This window comes from Eulemur rufifrons, chromosome 12, assembly GCF_041146395.1.
Source record: "Eulemur rufifrons isolate Redbay chromosome 12, OSU_ERuf_1, whole genome shotgun sequence".
Lineage (NCBI taxonomy): Eukaryota > Metazoa > Chordata > Mammalia > Primates > Lemuridae > Eulemur > Eulemur rufifrons.
The window spans coordinates 25,974,831-25,987,309 of NC_090994.1; the positions used below are offsets into that span (position 1 = coordinate 25,974,831).

General features: G+C 51.1%; 1 long non-coding RNA gene across 2 annotated transcripts; it reads left to right on the forward strand.

The window, feature by feature from the left end:
• The first annotated feature begins 921 nt into the window (after window positions 1-921).
• On the forward strand, window positions 922-9,431 carry LOC138393814 (uncharacterized). Of its 2 annotated transcripts, XR_011235244.1 has the most exons (4): window positions 922-1,143; window positions 8,314-8,374; window positions 8,788-9,155; window positions 9,203-9,431. It is a non-coding gene; the product is annotated as an uncharacterized lncRNA (long non-coding RNA). The 2 variants fall into 2 exon arrangements; XR_011235245.1 differs by lacking the exon at window positions 8,314-8,374.
• Window positions 9,432-12,479: the final 3,048 nt, after the last annotated feature.

A 12,479-nucleotide genomic window follows, 5' to 3' on the forward strand; every position in this document is an offset into this window, starting at 1 on the left:
CTCAGCAAATTCCCACCTCCTCTCCGAAAATTGCCCTGACCGCCCCAAGCCGCTTAGTGGCGGTCCCCGGGCTCCTGCTGCCCATGAACGTGGCCCTGCTGTGCCGCGCATGCCTATCTGTCCCCTCTCCTGCCTCTGAGCTCCCAGGAGCCTTTTTGTCTTCCTGCCTCAGTGGCGCCGCCGACAGGTGTCCGCTGAGTGGACGAGCAGCTCCGTCCGGCAGGCGGCCCGGCCCGCTGCCCGGCCAGGGGGTTTCTTGTCCGGAGTGACCTTCTCCTTCAGCAGGTGCTCACGGTTCCCTGTGGCCGTCAGGGCGGCACAGGTGATCCCGGCATTCCCGAGCACTCCTTGGATCTCCGGACCGTGACATAACAACACCCAGAGAGGTGACTTCCCTGCTGCATTTCAAAGGGGGCTGACGACAGCCGTCGCCGCAATGACACTCGCCCGCACTAGGTGCCGCTGTTGCCGCTGCGACCAAGCCGAGGGCGCGGTCACCTGGCCTGCGCTGTCCGCAAGGTCGTTCGGGCCTTCCTGACTTTGACCTTGCCCCCTGCCCTACTGACTCGTAGTTTGGAATTCCTAAATTCAGGGTTTGGTTTAACCTTTAAATGGAAAGTCTTGAGAAAGGCAAGGAAATTCCCCATCCCATTCTGGCCAAACTCCCTCGTGCTTAAAAGGAGGTTTCGTTCTAGCCACAGGGGGGACAGTTGGGCTTCCTCATCGAGTCTGAAACTCTTCACCTAAACCCTCCTGAATCCCGCATGTTTCCTCTCCAAAAACGGGCAGAATAGGCCCCGCCCCTTCCGCCCCGGGCCCCTCCCCAGGCTCCGCCCCTTTCACCCCGGCCCCGCCCCTTCCGCCCTGGGCCCCTCCCCAGGCCCCGCCCCTTCCGCCCTGGGCCCCGCCCCCAGGCGCGACTCCACGGCGCAGGGTCCCGGCCGGAGCTTCCTGCCCGCTGTCGCGGGGACCACGCCGGGCCCTGCCGGCTGCACAAGCCCGGGCCCGCGCTGGCCCTGGGCCACTGGCCGCCGCCCCGCGCCCCACTCTGTGCCCCAGTGCCCGGCCCAGTGCTTCAAAGAGCAAATCAAATTAGGGAAATGAAGATTTTCCAAAGGATGGCGGTGGGATGTGGAGATACAGGTGACGTTTTTCTTTTTTCATAATATGCTTCAGGGTTGTTTTACTGCTTTTTTCAACAATGACATATAAGAGGCTGACAGTCCAAGGACAGAGCTGCGCTCCCCAGCTTGCCCCGTCGAGCACGCAGACGCCCCTCCGCGCCTTTCCGGCTCCGGCCGTGTCGTGTTCAGCCGACGCGTTTATTTGCTGTTTGTTCTTCATCATCCCGTTTACGGCTGTCCTCAGAGCGGTCCCGCGGGCATCGGCGTGGGAAAGCGAGTGGTGACTGCGTGCTCCGCCCACCGGGAAGGACAAACTCCTGCTCGGGAGCCCGTGCTCCGGGCCAGGCCCTGGAGTGTCCCCTTCCTAGTCCCCGTGCCCCCCGAGCCCCTCACGCTCCTGCGAGATGGTCCCACTGCCCCCGTTTTGTACACGAGGAAACCGCGGCTGGCAGGGTTCGGGAAGGTGCCCGACGCCACTCGAGCAGGAGCTGAGCCTGAGCCCAGTCCTGCCAGGCGCCGGCACCCTCCTTAGGAACCGCCTGCTGTGTGCAGCCCAGTGACCCATGAACAAGACCAGGGAAGCCAGGGACTTAGGGGCTGCCGTTGCTGAGGTCTGTTTGCATTATTGGAGGAAGAGGACAACAAACTGAGGAAAGATTCTCAGGGAAGGGCTGTGGGCTGGCTGGTGGCCCAGGACAAGGGAGCCCCCCACCAGTGTCCCCTCACCTGGAGATGGGCCATGCTCGGCCTGACAGTCCGCTTTGCCACCCACAGGAGCCTCAGCCCAGGGGGAGGAGGCCGAGCCGGAGTGGACTCCTCCCTCCCCAGGGGACCATCTGCCCAGTGGTCCCTCCGTCTGTCGGATCACAGAGAGCCTGGGAGAGGCGCGGTGCGCAGGTGTCGCTCAAAAGCACAGCTGAGTGCTGTGCGCGGTCCGGGGACACTCACTGTGGGTGTGGCCTTTGTCCCCATTTCACTTCCTGGGACTCTGCCTCTGCCGTCCCGCCTGCAGGGGCTGTGCCCGGACTCGGAGGTGGCACCCCTTCTCCCAGGACAGGGGCTGCAAGCTGGGGCCTCCGCCCGGGCAGGTGTGCTGTTACTTTTCTCATAAATAAATTTAGGAGGAAAATGAACTTTTCCTTAAATTGTTATTAAAAGTGAGGAAATGAAAGGCTTAAGGTGCCATTTCTTTGTGGAGATGAATCTTACACTGGGCAGATGTGCTCAGCTCTGTTACCTTCCGGGCCCTGAGGGAAACAGCTGGCGCCAACTGCTGCGGAGGGCGAAGGTGTTTCCCTCCAAAGCGCCATGTCTTTTTTTTTTTTTTTTTTGGCTGCTTCAGCCAAGAAGACAGATGGGGTCTGCGCTTTCCTCCTAGGTCCTTAGCCCTGAACATCTGAGCTGATGCTCACCCGCCCTCTGCAGTCCGGGGGCGGTAGGGAAGGCTTAGCACAGGGGTGGGAGACTGAGCGCAGGAGTCCATCTGGGGACAGGCCCTCCCGCCAGACACTTCACTCCGCGGGGATCAGTGTGGGGGGGGAGCAGTGGGGGTTTCTGAGTGCTGGGGGACCGCCCTTTCCAAATGGACAAGGGGTGCAGGCGAGAGCCGTGGGAAGGGCCTAAGACTAAGGCACAGGCCTAGCCGGTGGTATCAGCCACTGTCCCCATTTGCTTCTCTGTAATTGCTGCCTGGAGCCACGCGGCTGGCGGTCACCAATACTCTTGGCTTTCTCCGCAGACAACAGCACCTTTCCAAACCTAAAGGTGGTTTCTGAGGTATCCTCCGGCCCCGCATTCTGGTGGATCGGCTCATCCGCCCCGACAGGCGGCCCATACTAATAAACCGACTTAACTTGGAACGTGACCCCCACCCAAGAACCCACTCAACAAAGAGGACAAATTCTGCTCCTCTGTGGTTCCGCCCTGAACCCGGCCAACCAGCAGACCCAACTGCCTAGCCTTTTGCCTGCCAAACTGTTATTAAAAACCTTTTCTCCCAAATTTTCCAAGAGATGGATTTGAGAAATCACTCCTATGTCCTCGCATGGCGCCTGCGATGTTAACCCTTTCTCTGCTGGAACCGCTGCTGTCTAGGTGTATTGGCTTCTCGGGCAGCGGGCAGTGAACCGGGTGGGCAGCAACAGCATGAGCTAGTGAACACGGCTTTTGAGGACGATTTCTCCAACAAATGTTAGGATAGAAAGAAGGAAAAGTTGATTTAATTTTTCCCAGATGGAAAAAGGGCCAGCACGGAAGTGAAAGAGGGAGAGAGTGCTGGCCTAGAAAACCGGTTGTCAGAATTTTCACTCAGGGGTTGTATAGCGGGTGAAGAGGATTTAGGGCCACGTCCCGGCCGGTGGGCGCTGCTGCGGAACTGCTGCATCCGCCCTGCTCTCTTCTCAGCCGCCGCCTGACGACAGGAGCAGCTGTGAGATGTCAGAGGGTGGGCTTCTCCCCTTTTCCTAACCCTGGAGACGGGCCTACCGCTAGGGATGTGCCCTTGTCAGGGACCTCGCCTTGAGATGCGGTTTGGGCAGGAGCTGAGGCCTGAAGCTCACAACCCCCGTCTGCTCCAGAACTCTTCAGGGCTGTTAAGCAAGCTCTAAAAAGCAGTTTAATCTAGAGGTCTGGAAAATGCAAAAGAGAAGGATTCAGATTTCCGTTCTGCAGGCGAGCCCATGTGATTGATCTTAGCCGTTACTCTGAGACTGTGGTTTAGATAGTTTTTTTCTGTCATTTCATTAGCAAGGCTGTCATAAACTATGCACAACTTATTTTTTGTGTAATTTTAAAGTAGCCCATTGTTCACTTTTCTTTCAAAGCAGTCCATAAGTTTTCACGTATCTTCAGTTTTCAAAAAATTAGAGCTCAGCAGCTTTGGATGTCAAAAGTGGCCAGTGACTGCATTTCTGCATTATCGACAAGCTCCACTTACAGTTTTAGATAAATACTGCTCTCAGATACCCAGATTCTTTTCCAGTTTATCCCTCCAAATCTATACCAAAACATGCCTTTAAAACCACACTTATCCTTCTCTTAAGAAGGCATTTAGGGCCGGGCGAGGTGGCTCACGCCTGTAATCCTAGCACTCTGGGAGGCCGAGGTGGGCGGATCGTTTGAGCTCAGGAGTTCGAGACCAGCCTGAGCAAGAGCGAGACCCCATCTCTACTAAAAATAGAAAGAAATTATATGGACAGCTAAAAATATATATAGAAAAAATTAGCCGGGCATGGTGGTGCATGCCTGTAGTCCCAGCTACTCGGGAGGCTGAGACAGGAGGATCGCTTGAGCTCAGGAGTTTGAGGTTGCTGTGAGCTAGGCTGACGCCACGGCACTCTAGCCTGGGCAACAGAGTGAGACTCTGTCTCAAAAAAAAAAAAAAAAAAAAAAAGAAGGCATTTAGAAGGAGAGAAACAAAAGGGACCCCTTTAATCTTACGAATTCTTTCTTAAACGCAAGATTTTTGTAGCAGACAATTTAGAACTACCTGTATGAGAAAACATGGCCTTCTGTGTTTTTTCTTTGCTTATTTTTTCAGCATTCAATATGATCATGTCTTTTATCCTGTTTAGTAAATTGACTTTCTCTTTAATATCTCATATTAAGCCCAAGCCTTATGATTCTGACCAATTTTAATTTCAGACCCAAATTTCACTTGATTAAATTTGTCAGAAGCTTTCTTAACACCTTGCAGGATAGAAGTGGACTTTCCAAATGCGAGACTCTGATGCGTATATAAGCCACAGTAAACAAAACAGCCCCGACTTTTCAGTCCAGTCCAATTTGGCCATTGCTGTATAAATATGACCTTAAGACTAGAGCCCTGGAAGTAATTTGATTCAGTGTTTAGCTTGAGAGCTACCATAATCCTGTCTTTTAGTTCCTTGACATTTAAAATGCCTCTTCACACAGCGAGAGTCACTGACGCTGGTTAGCCCAGAAGGGCTTAGGCGTCATAACCACAAGATTGAAAATTTTCTTCCTGTGATTCCAGGTCTTGTCTGACTTATTCAACCTTCTCTATCATGTAGCCTTTGCCAGCTCGCCATTTTATGCATAAATACAGTTCCACACGCTATATTTATGTAACAGATTATTCCCTCAGTCAAACACCCATACCCGCTGCTAAAAATACAAAGACTTTATAAAATATGAGCACTGCCTTTAAGACGTTACCTTCTGATTTGGGTAGTGGTTTGGAGTTTAAATTCCAAACCCTAATCAAGGTTCTTGAAGGTGATATTGTGATTGCTCTCAAACGTCCATTTCACCCCAGATGATTAGGCTCTAGAGAGCAGCATGTCAGTGGGTCATGCCTGGGCGGGTCAGTTTAGAATCGAGAGCTTGACTTAGATCTGACAGTGGAGATGAAGGGGATGTCTGCTGTGGGAGTTTCTGGGGAAGTTCTTCTCTCCTAGGAGACACTTGCAGGAGAGAGACTTGTAGTTAAATCTGGTGGGTTGGAAAAATGCCTCTCACTGAACTGAAACTCCATTAAAATGCCAGAAAAGGGATTTGAAAGAGTATAAGTTCACAAGAGCAAAGAAGACAGAAGAAAAGGACAAAATTCTAGAAGCTAGGAGAGATGGATGAGTGATAATTGAGTTGAGGGACCCAAGAAAGCAGAAGGGTAAGGCAGCAGCGGAGAACGCCCTAAAGGAGGTCCGTGGGCACGGCGTGGGGGGGGGGGTTATGGAATGGGGGCATGTGAGGGTAACACGAGATGTTCTGAGTGTCTGTACAACACACACTGGACCCCAGCTCTCCTTCCTTCCTCAAAGCAAAAGACTGGAGGTTCATTCGTTCTCTCCAGATACTGAGCCAGGGGACTCTGGCCCAGCTGAGGATGGGACAAGAGAAGAGAGCCATGCTGAAACTAGGGACAGCAGGTGACAGTCTCCACATCGAACAGTGAGACCCTCCCCAGGGTGTGGTAAAGACAGTGAGGTACTTGCCATGGGCACAAAATTTCAGGGAGCACCTAAAACACAGTAATCCAGCAAATACCATTTGTTTCCATCAGTATGCGTGTTTTCTGTTTTCCTTGTTCGCGCTTCTGTCATCTTGGATCTATGTGATCACTTTTCTTTCTCAAGTTCATCCTTTAGAAGTTACTGCAGTGAGGGCCAGTTAGTGAACTCAGGTTTTGTTATCTTTTTGTGGAAAAGTCTTTATTTTATCCTGTTTTGGGAAGACAGTTTTGCTAGGTTCACAATTCTAGGTTGACTATTGTTTTCTCTAAGTACTTTGAAGACACTATTGCACCATCATCTGACTTCCATTGTTGCTGTAGATAAGTTGCCATTCAGTCTAAATGTCATTTCTTTGTTTGTGATCTTTCTCCTTGCTTGCTTTTGAGATTTTTTTCCCCCTTTGGTGTTGTGCACGTTCACTGTGGCATGGATTTCTTCTTAATTTGGCATTTATAGTAATCTGAATCTGTTGTCTTTCATAAATTCTAGAAAGTTCTCAGCCACTGTCTCTTCATACATCACATCAACTGTCTTCTTTTTTTTTGAGACAGAGTCTGGCTCTGTTGCCCGGGCTAGAGTGCCGTGGCGTCAGCCTAGCTCACAGCAACCTCAAACTCCTGGGCTCAAGTGATCCTCCTGCCTCAGCCTCCCAAGTAGCTGGGACTACAGGCATGCACCACCACGGCTAATTTTTTCTATATATTTTTAGTTGTCCAGCTAATTTCTTTCTATTTTTAATAGAGACAGGATCTCACCCTTATTCAGGATGGTCTTGAACTCCTGACCTTGAGCACTGCACCCAGCCAACTGTTTTCTTTTTATCCTCTCCTTTTGGAATACAAATAAGATGTATTTTAAACCTTCTCTTTCCTTCATGTCTCTTAATATTTCTCACATTTTCTATATCTTTGTCTCTCTGTGCTGCTACATTCTAAATGATTTTTCAAATCAACCTTTCATTATGTCTCATTCCAGTCTAAACCATCCATTTAGTTTCTAATTTTGATTATTATTTTTAAAGTTCTATTTGATCATTTTTCTTGTGTCTGGTCATTTTGAGAGTCTCTTGTCCCTTCAGCATACTTATAAGGAAACTTTTGTTTCTCTTTAAACATGTAAAATATATTTCAGACTCTGTATCTAATAAATATCTTAATACGTAGAAGTTTGTAAGTTTTATTCTGTAGCTAATTGTTTGATTCTTATTTATGGTGGCTTATTTCCTTGAATGTCTGCGACTTTTAAAACTAATTGTTTATATTACTTAGAATTTTATCTGTGGGAACTTTCTGAGGACGGGCGTTCAACAGGACACACCCCGAAAAGATACGCTTTTGCCTTTTTCAGTTCTGGGGGCGGTGGCGGGTGGCGGGGCGTCAGCCTTGTGCACTCGGTGTATTTTAAACGGAATTTCCCCCTTGGGGTTTTCTCTGTCACTGGGACGGGGTGAATTCCAGCTCCAAGCCCAAGTTCTGCCGGGGTGTGTGTGAGGGGCGGGAGGTCTGCGGGATTGGTCTCCTCTACTCTGGGACCAGTGATCAGATGCCACCTGGGGCCAAATGCCGGCTCCGACTGTCTGCCGTCACCCCTTTCACTGCCTCTTTCCCCAAAAGTAACCTCTCCTGACTTTAGTTTTACTTTTCTAACTTTACAAAATGAATCCTATTGCATGTTTTCTTTTGCGTCTGACTTCTCCAACACTGTGAAGGAAGCGCCCATCTTGCTGCTGCCGCAGCTGTATCGTGACTGCGGGACAGTGTCCCCCCCCCCCCCCCCCCCCCCGACTGTGTTACAACTCACTCATTCAACTACCAACGGACATTGGGTTGTTTCCATCAACTTTAGAAGGCGGCACAGTCACCTTTAAAAGTAAAAATGGTTCCCTGTAACAGCCCTTGACAAGAACAGCTATTCCAGCCTTAGAAATGCTAGGAAGAAATAGGCAACGTAGGAAGAAGAAAAACAGACAACAGGTATGTTAGTTTGGAGGAGGTGAAAATTATTTTTCTATTAAGAAAATAAATTAATTTGCAGAGCACACAGTGAAAATTTTGGAGATGTTTTACAAAGAAAAACTTTCAACATTCAGTTCAAATTTGTAAAAAATTACATGCAATTCACAATACCAATAAGTACCAGTAAATTTACCATGTGTAAGTAAGGAAATACTAGGATTATATGCAACAGATAATAAAAGCGTATATTTCATTTCCAAGGTATGAACAACTAGAAGACAGAAACCAAGAAAAGGCGGCACAGAGGAGACCTGGCTGAGGGGTCATCCAGATTGGTTTCCCTCTAGACTGATTCGTGGTCACAAACACCAAAAGTGCGCCCCGTGCTGGGCGCGGTCCTCGCGCGCTTCTTTAGAGGCTTTTGCACTTGCAGCCCCTGAACTATGACACGTCCTTTCTCGTCTGACATTCCCCAGCCCCACAACCCCGCAGCCCAGTTTCCCAAATCCCTTCTCCCCTCCAAGCCCACAGCCCAGGGCAGCTGGCGCCGTGGTTGCTGCTGCAGCCCCGGCCGCGCAGAGGGGGCGGCTGACTGCGGTTTCGCAGCGGACCCTGCAGGGCCACCTGTCTCGCTCCAAGGCGGCTGACTCCTCCCTCTTTCTGTCCTGGCTGACGTCGGTAACTCGTAGATGGCTGCTTTATGTGACGCTGTGATGCTCGCTGCTTCTCTTCCAGATCAGGGCGGAGTCTCTCGAGTCTTCCATCTCCCATCCCAGACAGCACGCGGGCGCCAGGGTCCTTTCTCCCGGAGGGGGGTCATTCCGCTCCCACGTCCTCCCTGCCGCCCTCAGCACATCCCTGACGGAGTTTGAAACGTGGCCGGGAGGGACGCCAGGCTGCCCCTCGCTGGACCCAGAGACCGGCCCAGGCCGAGGCCCCCGAGCCAGGACGACGTCGCGGCGAGGTTGGAGAACGACCTGGTCGCTCCGAGAAAGGCGCCCGTGGCCATCGGAGGATCCCGCCAACTGTCCTCCAACCGCGGTCTCCGTGAGACTGAGTCGCTCAGGATGTGACGACACAATGCGGGTTGCTAGGCAACGCCGGTGGGGGCGGGGCTCCCACCTACCCCGGGCCCTGCCTGGGAGCACAGTGGCCTCTAGCGCTGTAGGGTGACCAAGATTAGTAATTTCCTGTGTATTTTGAAAGAGTTAGAAGCCTGGATTTTGAAGTGGTCCTAACACAAAGAAATGATAAATGTTAGAGGTGATGGATATGCTAATTACGCTGATTTGCTCATTAGACATTGTGTACGTGGGTCAAAATATCTCACTGTACCCCATCAATATGTACAATTATTAAGCATCAATTAAAAACATTAATGGCAGCAAACAATTAACTTACTGCAATTTAATTCAGTTGAATTCTTCAAAATATTCTAGAGAAAATACTTACAAGATAAATTATCAAAAACAAAAAATTGATACATCAAAGCAAACAGCATAAGGTGGAGGTTTTTGTCCTTAAAATACAGTTTCCACCATGTTATTCCCTCACTCAAAGCTTTCAGGGGTTCCCTGTTATCCAAAGACCAGCTCTGTTAGGCTGACGCCGAGGGTCCTCCAAAACCTGCCTCTGGGCCGTCCATGCAGTGGCGCCTCCACTTCCCAGTGCAGTAGCCGAATCAGTCCAGGTGGCATCTCCGAGGTCCCCACTTCCTCACTGCTGTGGTTGGCTTAGTCCCCCCGCCTGAAATGCTCCCTTTCCTTCATCTCATTCAACTAAAACTCTTTCTCTCCTTCAAGGCCTTCCTGCACCCTTCTCCTCCCAGTGAAACCATAATTTAATTGGTGAAATTTTTTAAAAAAACAACAAACCAGTTATAGCCCCCAGAAATTTCCTAAGGGCATACATGAAATGAAGAAATATTTATTTAAGTAACTTTTGTTCAAAGCAGAGAGTCTCTGGCATTTGCTTCCGTCCTCCTCACCCAGCTCGGTGCGAGAGAAGACCTGCTCTGGAGGCTTGGGCGGAGCAGACAGGGCTCCTTTTCCCACAGCGCCTGGTCTGGGCTGCGCTTTCACCCTGTGAGGGGCAGGACAGCGGCGTCTGTTGCCAGCCCAGCTCTGTGTCGCAGAAGCACTATTCCAGGCAGGAGTGGCTGAGCAAACCCGGCTTCCTTCCCGTCACTAGGCCCCCAGCACTGAGTGGAGAAACAATGAGGTTCATAATTTGGAAAGGAGAGCTTTCTTCCTCAGAAAGGGCTGCAGCCTCCGGGTGGCCATTCCAGCAGACTGGAAAACTGGGCCCCAGCCAGATGCTAGGAACACATTTGAGGCAGGGACAAAGGGAACAGGAACTTATGCTGAGCGTGATGGCCAGACACACATATACAGCAAGCTATAGGAGGAGTCATGAATATTTATGAAAGAGAAACATGTCCCTGCACAATCAAGTTTTGTCCCCTATTACGGGGTCCACGTTAGAAAAGGCCACCCTTTTATGTCAAAAAGGTGAAGCAAGGACACACAACCCCTCTCTGTGCCTGCTCTGCTGACTGGTGAAACCGCTGCGTGGTTGGTGGCCCTTGTCAGGAAAGGATGCTGGTCTGGACCATGAGATTGGTTTCTGTTTAGCCCTTGGGAAAAAGCTCAGTGGCCATTAGCAAGGGAGAGGGTATAAAGAGGCGCATCTGACCTCCAATCCGTCAGGGCTGGAAACTCAGTTTTATGGTTTCTCTGAGGTCCCCTTGGCCACGAGGGGGTCCTCTCACTGAGCAAAGGGTTTAGGATTTTATTGTAGTTCACTTGTAGGGCAGAAGCTCTACTCCAGGTGTGGTGGCGGAGAACACTGTATTCCCATCACTCCTATCCCAGTTTGCTTGTAGAGTAGAGGGTCTATGAGAGTCAAACCGAGCTGACCAGGGGCTACCATCCCACCTAATACCCACTTACAGGGCAGGGGTGTCACACTGGGAGACCGGGCCATGGTCCCTGCTCCCAGCTCTAGTGCTTTGGTGCAGGTTTTGCCCAGGAGGAGGGGCAGGCCATAACAGAGAGCTACGCAGCTCTTCCTAAGGAGACCGCCTGTACTTGGAACAAGCTTGCACAGGTTTGCACCTCAGAGCGTTGTCACAGACAATAGGGATTTGGATGGTGAGCGAGGAAGAGGAAGTGAAACAGCAGACCAGCCGGAAGTTTTCCTGGGAGACCCAGGGAAAGAGACTGCTAAGAAGGGCCCTCCCAGGGTAACCGTGCCAGGACCGTTGCCTGATGTGCAGTGTATTGATCCGCCAAGACCCCAAGTAGCAGCAGGGAAAGAGGCTCATTCACAAGACCTGCAGCCAAAGGAGGAGGTGGGAGGAAACCCCAGATCTGCCTCGCTGAGGAGTTCAGGGACGGGCGTTTAAAGGGATTTGGGTGAGCAGTGGCCCAGGGTATGGAGACTGTTGATTGGTCAGAGAGAGCAGGGGACATCCTGGGACAGGGAGACAAGGAAACTGCATGCTCAGGCCGATTCGTCTGCTCTGTGGGCCTTCACAGTGGTCGGCCTCCCTCAGCGCTCCCCTGGATGTCAGCATCTGGAAAGCGCTGGAGCGATTCTTAAACGAAAGCCCGTGGCTCTGAAGTCCCGGATCCGCCTGTAGGAGCAGGGGTGCGAGGGGTCGGTGCCCAGCGCTGCAGGACCCTCGGGCCGGGAGCAGGCACGAGGCAGTGGGCCCGAGTGCGGCCCGATGCTCAGTTACAGCGACATTTCCGTCAGGGCTGGCGTGGAACTCTCGTTAACCCTGTGATGATGGTTTTACCAGGGTCCACACAGCTGCCAACGATGGCGTCAGCAGGACCTCAGCGAAATTACATAACACCAGAGAGCAGGCTCGGCCCCAGGGTGCTGTCCAAACCAGCACAGGAACCGCCGGCAGCTAGTGGGTGGCGACAGCTGGGTGTGACTCTGGCTGAGTGACCGGCCAGAGCTTAACTGTGAGGTCAGTCGCTTCTCCTTTTTCCTCTTCTCAACTGATCTGAAAGGTGACTGAAGAACTTACATACATAACTGCGCTGTCGGGCCTATGCCAGATAGAAATATAAAGTATTTTACAATGGCTCAAAGAGGCTCGTGCGTACAAAGGTGTGCTGACGTCAGGACACGACACCAGGTGATAACTGGAGCGCACAGGAGCAAATGGACAGGAGCGAGAACGGTGCCTAAGAAGGTTGAGGTAACTAACTACAAACACGTGCTTCCCTTCTTCTCTCCGTTTCTGTGAAAGACACAAAATTATATGAGGCAATATTATTACGATGGTTTGTAACATATACAGACATAATATGCATAACAGTAATGGCGCACAAGAAGGGAGGGAGGGTGTTGTGGATATCTGCCTTACGGTCTATAGTTAAAAACACGGCATTGTGCACTTAAAAATTTAC